This window comes from Acomys minous (assembly GCF_964271855.1).
Source record: "Acomys minous genome assembly, chromosome: 3".
Taxonomy (NCBI): domain Eukaryota; kingdom Metazoa; phylum Chordata; class Mammalia; order Rodentia; family Muridae; genus Acomys; species Acomys minous.
In genome coordinates, this window is record NC_140485.1 from 29261482 (window position 1) to 29279189 (window position 17708).

Sequence of the window (17708 nt, forward strand, 5' to 3'; positions counted from 1 at the left end):
AGCACCACAACTAAGTTTTAAGAAACCTAGTAAAAACAAACAAACTAAGGAGGGGATACACACTCTTAATCCTAGTGCTCACAAGGCAGAGAAAGGGGTATCTCTGAGTTCAAGGCCAGCCAAAATGACCTTGTCTGAGCCCTACTCCCCAGCGCCAAAGACTTCTTTTTCCACTGTACCTTAAATTATCTAAAATTACCCATTTCAAAGTAACAACACAATGAGATTTCAGTGCATTCTCAGCTCATGCTTTATTGCTAAAAATATTTACATACAGGTGCAGTTTCAGACTCTTACAACAGTTCCTTTTCCAAGGAGTCAAACTGCTTTAAAACTCCCAAAGATGCATAGATTAAGAAGCTGCCTTTGTAGTGTGCTTCCAACATTCAGTGAAGCTCTCTTAACATCACCTCACACACTGATGGTGCAATGCAAGGTACAAGAGCAAGCGAACAGTGACACCTGTGCTTGAAGGGCAGAAAACGCACCACTCTCAAGTAGATTACTTTAATATTATTAATCTTTTTCATTAGAGGGATGGCTGGGTTTAAGGTTAATGCCTGGATTAGTGCTGTTGCTTAAAGACTGATAACACACAGAACACTTGTCTGATCCTTGGGATAAGGTGTCAGTGCTGAGGACTGGCCCCAGGACCCAAGTGTTCTCAAGAGCTATGTCCCAAGCACAAAAGCACATTTAAGTTGAGGACACAATCACTATCAAAGGTGTCAAAATGTTTTGAAAATCACCAGCAATCATAACAGTATTCTAACTTTAAAGGTGTTTTGTAAGTGTGAGCTCTACCAAATACACATCTAATACTCCTGTGTGATCTATTTTAACTTTAGTGGACTATTAGGAAGAGAATGCTAGAAGGAAGAACTCTGACCCTACGTCTTTATTGGTTGGTAGAGCTATCAGTAAGTGGCAAATACCATTTCTGTTTGGGATACATCCTATACCTCAAGTCCTGTGTTTCAGTGGAAAGCAAATATCACACAACCCTAATACAGTTCTGAAGGATAGGAATTACAAATCTTGTTGACATCCACAGCAAAAGTCAAAATAAGTTTAAACTATTTTTTCATTATATATAACATGTAAATTGTACTGAAACCAGTGAAACAGTTTTATTTGAATTCCATTTAGGTCTTTCAGACATTATAAATATTTCTCATTATTTGTCAAAACCATTTGTTACTTGGATCATTTCAAAGCCAAGAAATCTAAGAAAAAATTTTTTGTATGTGTGGTTTTTTTTGAGACAGGGATTCTCTGTGTAGCCTTGGCTGTCCTGGACTTGCTTTGTAGACCAGGCTGGCCTTGAACTCAGAGATCCACCTGCCTCTGCTTCCCTAAATGCTGGTATTACAGGCGTGTGCCATTGCGCTGGGCTTGAAATCTAAAAAATTTTTATGCTACCACCAGAAGGGTTTTTTTCTTTTTGTTGTTGTTTTTTGTAGTGCTGGCAACTGAACCGATTTTTCCAGGTAAATGCTCTGCCACTAGATTACATTTCTGCTCCTTTTGCTACTATAACAAACCGATGTTCATTTGTGCAAATAAATGTCTTTTTTGGAAGAGAAACGTGTCCTGTTCACCAGGAATCAAGTTTTAGGCAAGACGCAAACTTTGACCAACTCATCTAAAGTAAAACTCCACCTTGACAGTTGTAAATACAATCACAGGCACAATCAAAGCAACAACAGCAGAACTTCTGTAGCTCTACCAAGACCTCCTGCAGCAGAGTCCCCTACAGATGGTCAGTCAGCACCTTCCCGAACAGATGCCTTATTACTGAAAAACAGCAGATGTGCACACCAATGCTATTCACCTCCAAGACACTAATTTGCTTTCCATGAGGGAGTCCGGCTATAGCACTGAGGCTGGTTTCTGCCTGTTCAGGGACTGCAGACCATGCATCTGGCTCAGTCTACAGTTTTAAGAAACCTCAAACTTAGTCTACATAACCCTAAGTAGACAAGTGGACAGCTAGTTGTCTTACGCTGAACACTGTTGTTTCTAAAGAAAGTTGACCTTACCCAACCAACTTGCCCACTCCTCTGAAACCCTGCACCGTCTTAATTATAGCAGCTTATTCAACATGCTTAGTTTATCTTTTATTTGCAAACATGCTTGGGAATAAATAGAGCTAGGAAACAGACTGAGCTCTGCTTGCTGTATTCCTAACAGTTTGAATGTCTTGTGGTTGCCCCTTGTTTATCTTGTACTTCCAATTTTCAATGGAAGTAAGACAATCTTTAATTAGAAAATAAAAAATAATTCAAACAATAAAACCAAGCTATTGGTTTACGTATCTATTGCTTTGTTATTGATAAATGCATATATAAATTTGCTTGTAACTACCTAACAATGAAAAATCTCAGCCATGCATTAGAATGTTAGCATTCTAGAATCAGTTATGGGCCTGCCACTATTGCTTACACTTTCAACCAGGCCTGATTTTAACAAACATGCAAACCCATAGGGGAAAAGCAATGGTACATGCAAAACTTCAACTGAATCTGTCAAATTCCTTAGAGAGGCAGTCAGGTACTTCATTGTCTACTACAATGCTGCTTCGAAACAGAAATAGGTCATACACACAAAAAAGCTAAACTTAAGACTTATTTAATTCTAAAAGGCTTAGCTAGAAATCCTGGCCTTTGGAGGGTAAAGAATAAGTGTAAAAAGCCCTGGGGAAAAAGGAAGCGAGGTGACAGCCTGTAGGGAGCAGTCGGTTTCCTAGGCCACTTACTGAGCTGTAGGAGTGGAGAGGAGGATTCTTAGGCAGGATGGTTTCTTTTCTTATTCACATTAATGAACAGCTCCCTGGGGAAAGTTGAGGAGCAGAGCTAAAACAATGTAAACTCAAGCAGTAATGCCCTGAAATTTAGTATAGCCCTCTGCATTTTAAAACTCTTGGCCAAGGGTTCTTCCACAATGGTATAATAGCCAAGCAATGTTCTTAATAACTAGAGACAGTTTGCTTGCACCTACAGCACCATGAGAATGTAAACTCCTAAAGGCTAGGGGGGGTCTCCTCATATTTTGCATATCACAGGTACATGAAGAGTAAACAAGAGACTACAGTAAGACTGAAGACTAATTAACCACATATTTTGAGATCACAAAATGTTCTAGCATACTTTTGTATTTAGAACCATAAACATGGCTGTTAAGGGTAATCTCTGATGTAACTGAATTAGCCATGTCTCCATGGTCATGCAGGTGTTCTGAATATTGCTTGGCTGTCCCAAAACCTAACATGGACAGCGTAGGACAGTTAAAGAGAAACTACACTCAATATAGCCTTTTCCCTATCCTTAGGCTTGTAATAAAGTAATTCACTACAGAGTCTGGGATCTACAAAACTAGTCTTTTACTTTTCGTCCCCTGGGAAAACAAAGGAACACAGACCTAGATCTTTTCAGGGAAGTTCAAGGTGCTCAGTGGCCATGACAGACATGAGGTAAAGGAAGTGAGGAGTCGCCCTTGTTCCATCTTCCGCCTTGAGCTGGAAAGGAATGAGTCTGCTGGGTTCTCCGTATTGAAAGAATAAGCACTCGCACACAGGCCCCAAGCTTATCACATACACAGATCAGACATTCAGATAACTTCCATCCTGGGTACTGCACAGTCATTTTGTTCACCTTTAATTCCTAACTTCCTTGATCCTAAGTACAAGGAAGAACCAGCAAGTTCTTGAGGCTCCCCACCTCTCCCCCAAGACATGCCAATCACACACAAAAACACACTTTTCCTTTTGAAGCAGTCAGGAAGCCAATGAAAAGGTTACAAAACATACTTCATTCTACATGGTAAAAGACTGTTAACACAAACAACTTAAGCAAGACCCCTACATATAGGCTTCACTGGATCTGTAGAAGTACATCTGTTTCCAGATTAAGCACTAGAAAGATTTCAACAGTTGTAAACTCTGGGAAAACAAAATAGGGTCTTTAACACATTTATGAAAGTTGATATTTTTTCACAGATATATCGTATACATTCATAGTTTAAATGCTTTTTAACCTAGGATGTGTTTTTCCTCTTATGGAACTCTATAAAACTGCAGAGCCCCACAAACTCACATGGTAATCACTCAACCATACAATTTATTATACATGTGAACTGTTATTGCTACTAAATTCCACCACTTTAACATTATTAGTTCATTTATGGCTTTTATTTTTACAATAGGAAATGTCCTTTCCTATATACTGTGCTACTTTATATGCATTATTTTTCAAGTTTTTTTCCCTTTGTTTCTTACATTTAAATGCTTTTCAGAAGCAGATTCTTCCAGGCGATAACCACCTACTTGAGCTACAAGTACAAACACTTAATGTTCTGAGGGTCTGTCCTGGGTCCCTGTAGATCTAATACTAGACTAACATCTAGTTTGTATGAGAAGCTTTACATTTTCTATCATACTAATGTAATACATATTAATAAATCCTAGACGCTCTTTCTCTCTCTTTTTTTTTTTTTTTGGAAACAGGATATTATGTATCCCAGGCTGACTTCCAACTCACTATGTAGCAGAGGATGACCTTGAACTCCTGATCCCCCTGCCTCAACTCCCCAGTTACTGGGATTACAGGCATGTACCACCACACCCAGCAGGACTCTAATTCCAAAATTAAAAACAAAACAAAACAAAAACCAAAACTCACAACACAGAAAACTTCCACGTTTCCTAGTTACTAGTTTCCTAGGCAGCTTTTAGAGGTAGGAATTCCATTTTACAGAAAACTTTCTTTTTCAGAACAAAGCAACTACTTTATTTCCATAAAGAAAGTAGAAAAAAGTAAAAGCTTTCATCATTTACCGAAGGAGAGGCCAACTCACGTCTTGGTAACCCACACAAGTCCCCACTGAGCTATCAATTTTCATGAAAAAGTCTGCAATCAACACCAAAGTCAGATTAGGAACTGGGCAAAGCCTAGAGTACAGGATACTCCAAACTGCTGACAAGATTCTGCAATTAGCACGCATGCTGCAAACAGTTAAAGTAAACATTCCAAGGCAATTAGCACAGCATCCCAGACATGCAAAATAAAAAATAACTTTCTATACACAAAATAGGAAAAAAGAACCCAAGATATACAATGCAAAGAGAAAACAAGAACAAGCTAGCTCCAAACTCAGAGAGCAGGACAACCATGAAAAGAGGCCTTGCTTTGAGAGCTGAAAAGCTACCGTGTGAAAGGCTAACATTCCCCCAAGCACAATGTTTCTCAATGTGAACCCACATTTCTGTTCTGACATTAGTTTTTTGGCCTTTATCTCCTATTCCCAGGGAAACTATCACAGATTCATACACAAAAAAAGTAAAGGTCTAGGATTTTTCCCACTCTTTTTACACTACTGGTTATTATCAGTACTTCATCTTGAAGTTTAAATTATTCAAAATTCATGCACTAACCCTAACATAGCACTACATATGTTACCAAGCACTACTGCTTACAAAACTATACACATCTCAAAATGGAAGACATTGGTGATTTTGTTGTTCTTAAACAACTTGTAACACTCGTCCACAAGTATTAAAATATACATATATATATATATTTATATTGCACATATCCCATTTTTGTTTAGTAACTTCAAAAGAAAAACTACCATCTTACATGGAGCAGGAAGGAGGCACAGCTACATATGGTTTTGCTGCTGTTAAGGAGAAAACCCAAGTAAGACTATAAATGGAAATGTATCACATACCAGGCGACTAGCGCTGGAATCTACCCATGCTGTTAAACCACGTGGTGTTAACAATACAGGACGCAGGAGCATCTCCGATGAAGAACACTCATGTGAAGGTTTAAGCTAAAACCTGAAACATCTGGAGCAAACAAGTGACTGTTCCCAGGAGGTGACAGGCCTTGGTCAAGGGTGAGGTGAGGATGGCTCAGGTATCTATGAGATGCTCTACATCATCAGCTGGCTTCCACTGTCTTCTAAATGAAAATATAAATGGCTGGAGCACTTAGAAAAATTTGGGTTATATTTTGCTTTTTTTGACAGGGTCTCTTTGGCCTTCATCCTGTGGCCAATCCTGCCTCAGCCTCTAAGACGCTGTGGTTATAGGTGTGGGCTACAAGGATCAGACATTCAGGTTACTGTTAACTCCTTATTTCTCTAGTATTTTATCATTATTTGTTCTCATTAATAGGTTCTTTATAATAATTATTTTATGAAAAAAACTTTTAGTATAAATTCAGATTTTCCCCCCAATCTGACTAACCATGAATGTTTGACATATCCTAATTTTGATCATTTCTGTGACTCAATTCACAGCACCTACAACAGCACTAGGAAAGGGGTCTAGACTTCAACTCTGACAGCACCTGTTCCTAATTCATCTTTCTCAACTGGAAACCACTGCAAACAATGGTGCCCTTTCATGGAAAAACAAGGCATCCCATATAACAGACGCTGTTGATTTACAAGCAAATAGATGTTTGCACGGTAGTTTCTTAAAGAAAAAAATGAACACACATCACTTCTTTCTGTAACTAGTTTTCTTGAGTTTTTCACCCTAGGCCCTGAATTTCCTTTAAGTCTTCAGTGACTGGCAACAATATCCACACTTCTTATTAGATTCTTTAAAGTTTTGTTCAGATCTCAAATTTCTTCCAAGGTCATAGTGAACAGGACTGGGAACACTGTTTCTGAGGCCCATTCTCTGGAAAGACAGTTCAGTTCAAACTGGGAAGTTTACCTGAGTCCCAGAATTTCAGCCTAACATTACATTGTCACCTAAAAAAAAAAAAAAAAAAGTCCAAGTACCCATCCTGGACTGAAGGAAGGTATTTACCCTTTTATAAAAAAAAAAAAAATGCAATTACATAATGTAAAAATGCTGAGAAGTCAGATGATGCTACATAAGACATCTTTGCTTCGTTTTCTTAGAGGAAAGGATTTATTTGCTGCATGTTATTTTTTTTTCCTGTATGTCCAAAGTTGAAGGCAAGTTACACTACAGGGTCCATTACATCTCCTTAATGAAAGACCACAGGCGCCATTTTCCTTCCAGCCACAGTCACATGGAAAACCAAAGTCTCACATGTTACGTGTGATTCCACAAAAAACAATATAAAAGAGTGTGTTATCGGGCTCAATCTTTTTTCTGCTGTTTTTGAGTCTCACCATGAAGCACAAACTAGCCCTGAACATCTGGTCTTCTTGTCTTGACTCCCAACCACGGGTAGGAAGAGGTGAGCAACACCCCATCCTGTGTTTTCTTCTCACTCTGAACTAGCCACAGGCCCAGCTGGTCCCTCCTGAGAAGGAGTAAAAAAAGCAAAGCAAAACAGACAAAACCCAAACATTTAAGATCATTATAAACTGTCCAAAGCCTTCTCATAAAAGTCAGGTTTCTTCTCCAAGAGAAAAATTTTGTTTAAAAAAGGTAGATTTATACACATAATAAAATGTGAATCCGCACACAAACTGCAGTGGTTTCACTCCCATATGAAACCAAACCTGGTATCTGGCCTTTCTGCTTTTATCATATCAGATTTGTTTTTGTCTGGAAAACCTGTCAAAGGGTGAGCGAGGTCATCTCAAATTATAATAAGTATTTGGAATTTACCATTGAGGTCTCCACTGTGCTTGTAACCGTGCTGAAACTGGAAGACATTTAAAAAAAAATCTGAAGTCACTCACACTTGGTATTTGTTTAGTCTTCCTGTTTGGAGCTTTGAAAAAGGGGAAAAATTCATGCCACACAAACTAAGCACCTGTTTCAAATTAAGCATCTTCCTTCTACTTGTAAATGGTGTCTTTCTGATTGAAAAAAAAAAACTGCAGCAGAAGACCTAAGCCAGTTGTTTTCTTCCTGAAGTCAACAAGACAGCTGCATCTTCAGAGCTTCTCTGTACTGAAACTGAGGTGAAGTAAAAGAAAAGCAGTCTTTCCATCCAAAACCATGGAGGTAATCTGTAGAAAGACATCGGCATTCCACAGGGAAAGTAGCCGGACCAAAGAATCAGGACACCCCACTGAGCAGACACCATAGAAATTCCTGGAAATACAAAACAAATTTAAAATAGCAAGATTGGGACAGGTACTTTTATATAAACTTATTCGTAAAAAATCAGTATTTAAAACATACACATTCATGTGCACAGGAATATTTTAGCATGTGTTACTTGTAGACTATTGTACTGAGGCTGAGGATCAGAGTTCAAAGCCAGGCTGAGTTGGTAGTGAGACCATTCCACAAGCAAACAAACAATGGCCCCACTTCCATTTCTGAGGATCATGATATAACATGCTGATAAGTGAGCAGATTTTAGAAAGACACCATTTAGAGCTGGGCTTGGTGGCACATATCTTTAATCCCGGCACTTGGGAGGCAGAGGCAAGCAGATCACTGTGAGTTCAAGGCCAGCCTGTTCTACTAAGTGAGTCCAGGACAGTCAGGGCTACACAGGAAACTCTATCTCAAAACAAAAAATAAAAAGACCTATCTTTCTCTCTTTCTTTTTTAGTTTTCTGAGACAGAACTCAGAGTCATCTGCCTCCTGGGATTAAAGGCGTGCATTACCATGCCAGGCAAAGGACGTATCTTCTATTTCTCAAAAAGAAACACTGTGGGGAGCAGGGCATGATGGCGCACGCCTTTAATCCCAGCATTTGGGAGGCAGAGGCAGGTGGCTCGCTGTGAGTTCCAGGTCTACTATGTGAGTTCAGGACAACCAGGGCTACAGAGAAACCTTGTCTCAAAAAACCAAAAAAAAAAAAAAAAAAAAAAAAGAAAGAAAGAAAGAAAGAAACCGAAACCCTGAGGGGTTGTAGAGATGGCTCAGCAGTTAAGAACATATTGCTTGCAGAGGACCCTAGTTCAGTTCCCAGCATCCACACACGGTGGCTCATAACACAAGGCGCGCGCGCGCACACGCGCACATATGTACACACACAGGAAGATTCATACACAAAGATAAATCATAAAAAAAAATTTAATTAAAAAACTTTGGGTAACGCAAGTCACAACTCTTGATAGAGTGCTTTTGTAGAATAAGGGAAGCCCTGTGTTCAAACTACAAAATGGTAAAATAAATAATAAGAGGCAAAATCCTGTATCCACTAACAAACAATTTTAGCAGATTACAGTGGCGTAACCCTATCCTCCTAGAACCGGAGAAGCACCAGCAGGGGCACCGCGCACTGAAGGCCAACCTACTCTACATGGAAAATCCCTCAGCTAGGGCTAGACAGTGACGTCCAGTTGAAAAACTATAAAGACACAGTTTTCTTGAGAAATGGTTGCAAAGGCCTCTAGTCCTAGGATTTAGGAGGCCAAAGCAAGAGGATTACTGTTGGCCAGGTACGGTGGCACACACCTGTAATCCCAGTACTGGGAGGCAGAGGCAGGCAGATCTCTGAGTTCGAGGCCAACCTGGGCTACAAAGTGAGACAGTCTCAAAATAAAAGTTTTCTTCTCTAGTCTCCCTTTATTGCTGGTCCTGGAAACCACTTTTGTTGTTTGCTTTTTACCAGGTCTCTCTATACAACCCTGGCTATCCTGGGACTTGCTAACGTAGACCAGGCTGGCTGGCCTCAAATTCAGAAATAAGCCTGCCTCTCCTAGGATAAAGGCATGCCCCACCACCACACCTGCCTCTCCTAAGATAAAGGCATGCCCCACCACCACACCTGCCTCTCCTAGGATAAAGGCATGCCCCACCACCACACCTGCCTCTCCTAGGATAGAGGCATGCCCCACCACCACACCTGCCTCTCCTAGGAGAGAGGCACGCCTCACCATCACACCTGCCTCTCCTAGGATAAAGGCACGCCCCACCACCACACCTGCCTCTCATTACACCTTTAAGCAGGTTCAGTTCCAGGAAGAGAACATGCGTTGCCAGGTTTGTAGCTCAAATGCCTTACCCACTGTACTATCTTGCCAGCCCATCATTTTTTTTTTCTATTTCTAATTCTTTTTACTATAACTACTTCACATAAATGGTGCACTAGCCAGGCATGGTGGGGCATGCCTTTAATCCCAGCACTCAGAAGGCAGAGGCAGGTGGCCAGCCTGGTCTACAAAGTGAGTCCAGGACAGCCAAGGCTAACACAGAAAGACCCTGTCTCAAAAAAACAAAAAACAAAAAAACAAACAAACAAAAAAAGGTACACTAAGTTTAAGTCTGACTGGTTGTACACTTAATGGTTTTCATAATACAATCAATGCAGGAAATACAGGTTATGTAATCGTCCTGCCAAAATTCCTATGTTAAAGTCCCAACTTGTACTGGAGAATGTGGTATTATTTGGGATAAGGTAATTACACATATAAATTGAGAAGAAACTGGAGCAGAGTCCTTGAGGGCAGCCTCCTACACAGAGAAACCCTATCTTCAAAGTGCTAGCCCCCCAAAAACAAAGAGTATGTTGGCAATCCCAGGTAATCTGGAGGCCAAGATTCGAATTTGGATGATCTTCATATTCAAAACTGCCCTGGGCCACAGGCAGGATGGATCAGCAGAACGGTGGTTTGAGTGAGAGGCCTTATGACCACGGCAACGCATAGAAATCGAAAACATTAGCCGGGGCGTGGTGGCGCACGCCTTTAATCCCAGCACTCAGGAGGCAGAAGCAGGCAGATCACTGTGAGTTTGAGGCCAGCCTAGTCTACAAGGTGAGTCCAAGACAGCCAAGGCTACAGAGAAACTATCTAGAAAAAAAAAAGTAGAAAGAAAGAAAGAGAAAACATTTAAGTGGGGCTGGCTTACAGATCAGATGGTTAGTCCAGTCTCGTCATGACTGGCAGCATCCAGGCAGACATGGTACTGGAGAGGGAGCTGAGTTTTACATCTGGATCCGAAGGCCGCAAGAGGAGACTGCCACAGGCGGCTTCCCTTGAGCACAGGAGACCTGAGTCCACCTCCACAGTGGCACACTTCCTCCACCAAGGCCACACCTCCTAATAGTGCCACTCCTCGGGTCTTCTGGGTTTTATTAATTAAAACAAATGTCTTGCTATATAGCTCAGATTAGCTTCAAACTCCCAACCCTCCCCTCAGTTTCCTAATCGCAGGTGCTGGGAACAAAGGCACCTGCCATGGTGTCTGGCTTGTACCCATTTTTAAATTCATTGTCTGTTGAAGTTAATGGTTTAGTGTTTTACTTCTACTCGGCCCTTTTTCAAGCTGCTACTACAGTATCTGGAATGACTATCTCATTACAACTTACTTGCCAAGTCCTGAGTTCAGAATTTTGAGCTGAATATAAAAGCACCTAAGGTCTGGAAAATATTCATCTCGTGTGATAAGGTTCCTGAAAGTAAAACAACATAAAGACAAGTCTGTTAGTTTCTTTTCTATCACTGTGATAAGACTCCAAAACCAAAGCAATTCTTTAAAAAAATAATAATAATAATAATAATACCACCAATAATAATAATAATAATAATAATTTTTTAAAACAAATTTTAATTGGGCTTACAGTTTAAATGGCAGAGTAAAAACCTGGTGGCAGAAACAGGTGAGCTCACATTTCTAACAGCAAGTACTTGGCAGAGAGAGACCCAATAGGAATGGCTTTGAGTCTTTGAAGCACAAAGCCACGCCTCCTAATCCTTCCCAAACAGTTCTACCAACTGGGGGACCAAGTATTCAAATGTATAAACCTAAGGGGACCAATCTCATTCAAAGCACAGAAGCTAATGCATATATGTACATATTTATATGCATACATATATGCGTCCTTTACTAATATTACAAGTATTAGTTTGCAAAGATACTCAACCAAACTATTGCTCTTTTTGGGGGGGGGAGGGGGTTGAGATAGGGTTTCTCTGTGTAGCTCTCACTGTCTTGGATTCACTTTGTAGATCAGGCTGGCCTCGAACTCACAGCAATCTGCCTGTCTCTGCATCCCTAAGTGCTGGGATTAAAGGCCTGCACCATTTGGCCTGGCTCAAACTATTCTTTAAAAAAACCCACTCTCATAAGTATCCTAAAGGAATAATCATAAAGTCACTATCTACTATAGTGGAACCAATGTTTAAAAATATCAAAAAATTTGGAGTAGTTCTGAAGCTTTTTGAAACACTGTCCTCTCTCAATTTATGATGCTGTGGAGTCTTTCTGAAGGGAAAAATATAATTGTGCACAAAACTTCCAGTAGTTTATAGTCTAATTGAGCCTTTTGCTTTCAGGGCAAATATAATATTCTCCCTATGATGGGGAAGAGCGTTATATTTCTTTCCTCTGGCTCATACTTTTTCTTGTTGTGGATTAGGTTGAAAACAAAAAAACAAAAACCACTTCTGCCAAAGGGGAGGGTTTTCTGCTTGTTGGCTTTGTTTGTTTTTTTTTTCCCTAAGCAAGTGCTTCTTTACTGCTGCAATACTGCGTTCTGCTAAATCTAGGGCTAACAGAAAACATCTACCACAGACATTCATTCACAGTATGAGACTTCCACTTGAACTGGCTCCGGCTAATGTGCCAGTTTATTCTGAGACAACACACCAGCAGATACCGCACCAATCCAGAAAACAAACACAGACCTACCTAGAATCCAACTGAGAGCCAAAAGGGAACTCCAAGTTACAAAGAGATGGCCTGTAAAATGTACCAAGAACCAAATACAAATATCTGACAGTACTAATACTTTGTATTCTGACCAACTACACAAATGATATCCCAACAATATTTCCAAAACTATAGTTCTTTAAAAAAAAAAAAAAGGCATCGTAAGCCGTTTCTCTTAATTCTGGGTGAGAAATCAACATCTGTGAATTCCATGGAGACCTGTCAGCCAAAATTAACGCGCCATAAGTATATTATCAGGAGGTACAAGGCCAAAGCTGCTTACGATGGTCATAAAAGTTTGGCAGGTTCGAGTATGAGATAAAGGATGCAAAAGCCTATCTTGTAATACACACACTCAAATGAAAATACCAGGAGCGTGTTACAGCAAATCTCAAGGTCAACGCGCTAGGGACACAAAACACCCAGAGCTGCAACAGGCCTCGTTGCTACCTTAAGTGATGACGCCTTCGGTCACAGATCATTGTGGATGTTAAAAATAAAAGAGATATTCTTAGAAAAATCAATGGGTGGTGAAGACAGCTGCTTCCACATACAGCCCGCCTGAGTGCGATCTCGAAGAAGAGTAAAGCATACCGCTGCCAAAGCAAAGGGCAGAGAAGGGCGTGGGGCGCCAGCACGGGAAGGACACTGCCACACACCCAGAGGCCGCGGGGCCGACCCGACGCGGCTGCCAAAGGAAAGCCCGGTCCAGCTCAGGCCCCGCAGGCTCGCCGCCTCCCCGTCCCGGGTCGCGCCGCCCCACCGGCTGCTCGACACCCGGCTCACCTCACACGGTCCTACATGAACACACCGTCTCCTGCGGGAGGCCCGCCCCGGGCCCGGAGGCCAGCTACCCGGGGCACACCTCACTCCGCCATCTTCGCTCCTTCTCCAGTCCACCAACCACGGGGTGGAGGCGCAAAAGGCCCCGCCCCACCTCCGAATGCTGATTGGATAGCACCGTGCTCGCGCGCTCTCCTGCCGTTGAAGATTGGCTTGGAAGTACATCAATCAGCACGCTTCCCTTCTCTGGTCTTTTTTTTTTTTTTTTTTTTTTTTTTTTTTTGAGCCGTGTGTTCTGGTTAAAGTTAATGAGAAAAAAGGTTATTGTAAATTCACTTGAGAAGGAAAATTCTGCACAGAAGCAGTCTCACTTATTAGTAAGATAGTGTGTCAAGGCCGAATGACTACTTTAAACTACTATTAAAATATATTGTTGCTAGTCATTTCTGTCTTGGCTTAGAGGATTTTTATCCCCCGGGCTAATACTACACCCAGAGGAACAATTTCGTGCTTTATTCTGACTTTGAACCGTTTAGAATCTTGAAAACCTGAACGTTGCCTGGTGTTCAAAGGTCAGCACAGTAGCGCAGTTCCCCACCATAAAGGGCCTGTCCGCTGATTAAAAAAAAAAAAGTTAAATGGCAGTTTTGTTGTTTCTTCTAACTGTAGGACTTAGAGATCCTTTAGGGATGTTTCCAGAAGTAGGTAAGGCAAGAGAGTGACTCTTAGAGGCGATTACAAGCAGTCACTTGGATAACCAGCGCTTGCTAAACAACAGGGTTATCAACTGGGCCATTTATTAAAATCAACTCCTAGGCTTCCCTCTGTGGTAAGGGTTCTTTGCCTTACATAGACAAAACACCATTGGATCTTTCGACAATGTTACAATCTATTGAATATTAATAATTAATTAATAACAAGTAAATATTAAATTAAGTAATAATAAATTCACACGCTACATTGATTCGTTGGCTGCAATTTACCAAGCAGCCTGAATTTGCTGGTGGCAAAGACCTTTTATTTCTCAAGCGGACCCCAAACTCCCTATGTAGTACTTATGTCCTGCCTGTCAACTGAGCAACAGTGTCCTCAGCCCAAAGACACAGGTTCTTGCAGTGTTAACTACTATCATGGTAATGTGTTAACACTTCACACAGTATTGTATATATATAAACTACAGAATGCCTACAAAGGAGTGCACAAACCTGTAGCCGGCATTTGCTACTTTGTGAGTTCTTTTCTTTTCCTTCTTTTCTTTCTTTCTTTCTTTCTTTCTTTCCAGGTAGGGTTTCTCTGTGTAGCCTTGGCTGTCCTGGACTAGCTTTGTAGATCAGGCTGGCCTCAAACTCATAGCGATCCACCTGCCTCTGCCTCTGGAGTGCTGGGATAAAAGGCATTTGCCACCATGCCCTGTTAGTAAGTTCCTTTTTCTTTCACCTTTCTCTTCCTTTTAACCCCCTAACACATGAGAGGAAAAAAAAAAAAAGGATGGAGGGGAAAGGAGCCACTTGTTAGGCTACTCCCTGCTGATTAGGGGAGTCGAGCTCCCTGGAGCAAGTCTGATCTTCACAACAGGGGTATTTAATTTTTTCTTGTTGCTTCTTTTTGCGTAAGACTATAACAAACTGCAACAAACAGCATTCAAGCACCAACTAACAACCCACCTATTGGGGCTCTACCATTTATACATATCCTCTGAATAGTTCCCAGAATTCCCAGTATCACATACTCCCAGAAACTGTGCAACTGGCAAAGTCACATCCCTGCCAGAGCACAAGGTAAATCACAGTCAGCTGCTGTGAAGCTGCCCCCTATCCCCACAGCTGGGACTAAAACAAAGAACATTCTTATAATCTTTCTCTGTCTTTTTAAAAATGATTTTATTTTATTATTTTGTTTTTGTTTTTGTTTTTTGATATAGGGTTTCTCTATGTAGCCTTGACTGTCCTAGACTCACTTTGTAGTCCATGCTTGCCTAGAACTCTCAGGGATCCGCCTGCCTCTGCCTCCTGAGTGCTGGGATTAAAGGCGTGCACCACCATGCCCGGCAATTTATTCATTTTTATGTGCATTGATGTTTTGTCTGCCTGCGCGTCTATGTGAGATTGTCAGATCCCCTGGAATTGCAGACAGTTGTAAGCTGCCATGTGGATGCTGGGAATTGAACCAGGATGTTCTAGAAGAGTTGGCTGTGCTTTTAACCACTGAGCCATCTCTTCAGCCCCTCTTTCTGTTTTGTTGTTGTTGTTTGTTTGTTTTTTGTTTTGTTTTGGGTTTTTGTTTTTCAAGACAGGGTTTCTCTGTGCAGCCAGAGCTGTCCTGGACACCTTTAATCCCAGCACTTGGGAGGCAGAGGCAGTGAGTTCAAGGCCAGCCTGGTCAACAAAGCTGGAGAAGTGGTAGTCCATGCATTTAAAACCAGCACTCTGGAGGCAGAGGCAGGCAGATTTCTATGAGTTAGAGGCCAGCCTAGAACAAGTTCTAGAACAGCCAAGGTTACATAAAGAAACCTTGTCTCTCTTGCCTCCCTTCCTCCTGCCAAAAAAAAAAAAAAAAAAAAAAAAAGAAAAGAAAAGAAATTGAGGCTAAAAATTAACACACAGTACAGTAGCATTGTACTAAGTATAACATTTTTTGTTTGTTTGTTTTTTGAGATAGAGTTTCTCTATATAGGCTGTCCTGGAACTCACTCTGTAGACCAGGTTGACCTTGAACTCAGAGATCTGCATGCCTCTACCTCGCAAGTGCTGGGATTAAGGGCATGGACCACCACCACCACCAGGCTCTAAGTAAATCTTGAAATTGATTTCTCCAGTATTGGTAACTCTGGTGTTCTACATTATTAGTATATGGTATTCAACTATTATCCAACCAATATTCTTCCATTTTAACCTTACAAATAATATCAATAACACTGTGCCTAGGCTATTGATCTGACTCATACATACTTTTATTCACTTTTTTTGGATCCTGGATCCTAATGCAAAGCCTTTTGTTTTGTTTTTGTTTTTTGTTTTTCAAGACAGGGTTTCTCTGTGTAGCCTTGGCTGTCCTGGACTCCTTTCGTAAACCAGGCTGGCCTCAAATTTAGTGATCCACCTGCCTCTGCCTCCCCAGCACTGGGATTAAAGGCTTGCGCCACCACACCCAGAGCGCAAAGCCTTTTTTGAAAATAAGATTTATTATTTATACAGTATTCTGCCTGCATGTGTGCCTGCATGCCAGAAGTGGGCACCAGATCTCATTTCTGATGGTTGAGCCACCTGTGTGTTGCTGGGAATTGAACTCAGGACCGTTGAAAAAACAGATGGTACTTATAACCTCTGAGCCACCTCTCTGGCCTGATACTGAATCTTATGTAGCAAAACTGACCTTGAGGGACTAGAGATGGCTCAGTGGTTAAGTGTACTGTTTGTTCTTACAGAGGACAGTTCAATCTCCAGCAGCTTCGGGTGACTCACAACCACTCATTACTACAGTTACCTGAGGATAACACACCCTCCTCTGGCCACCTTGGACACTGTGTGCACAAGGCACACAGATGTGCATGCAGGTACCTATATACATAAAATTTATTTATTTACTTTATTTTGGTTTTTTTTTAATAGAGATTTTATTTTCTTTATTGAGAAACTTAAGTCTTGGGTACATCAAAACCAAATCTGGGAGGGGGAAATAATCAGAATCTACAATAGAAAAAAAAAAAAGTTACCACCATCTGGGCCAGAGCAAAACCCAGAGAACATATTCTAGGTGCTTCATAATTGACCTTTGGATACAAAATGGCCTATTGAATTTGCAGCGCATGGTTCTTGATGTGGAGGTCCACAGACAAACCAGGACATCCTCAGACCTCAGCTGAACGCCATGAGGGGTTATTTGGCTTTTGACTCTTTTTTCTTTGTTTAAGAGGTAGCAGCAGCAGCAGCAGCAGCAGCAGCAGCAGCAGTAGCAGCAACATTTATTTTGGTTTTTTGAGACAGGGTTTCTCTGTGTAGCCTTGGCTATTCTGGACTTGCTTTGTAGACCAGGCTGGCCTTGAGCTCACAGCAATCTGCCTGTCTCTGCCTCCCTAGTGCTGGGATTAAAGGAGTGTGTCACCATGCCTGGCTCAGAAAAATAAAATTTAAAAGATGAACTTGAAGTTCCGAATCCTCTGCCTCCACATCCCATCCTGGGATATGTGTCACCATACCTGGCTTTACACAGTGCTAGGAATGAAACCCAGAACTTTCTGCATTCTACCAGCCAAGCAATGTCCTCAGCCTATTAATTTGTATTTTAAAATTAATTTTTAGGCGTCCTGGTTGGTGTTTGTCACCTGGGAAGAGGGACCATCAATTGAAGAACTGTCTCCATCAGATTGGCTGGTGG

At 41.2% G+C, this 17708-nt stretch overlaps 2 long non-coding RNA genes across 2 annotated transcripts; one reads left to right on the top strand and one right to left on the bottom strand.

The window, feature by feature from the left end:
• Positions 1 to 226: 226 nt before the first annotated feature.
• LOC311594575 lies at positions 227 to 13474 on the bottom strand. Its single transcript, XR_014778132.1, has 3 exons — positions 13338 to 13474; positions 11209 to 11292; positions 227 to 8032 (listed from the first exon to the last, which is right to left on the bottom strand). It is a non-coding gene; the product is annotated as an uncharacterized lncRNA (long non-coding RNA).
• LOC311594577 lies at positions 8039 to 10719 on the top strand. Its single transcript, XR_014778134.1, has 2 exons — positions 8039 to 9380; positions 10606 to 10719. It is a non-coding gene; the product is annotated as an uncharacterized lncRNA (long non-coding RNA).
• Positions 13475 to 17708: the final 4234 nt, after the last annotated feature.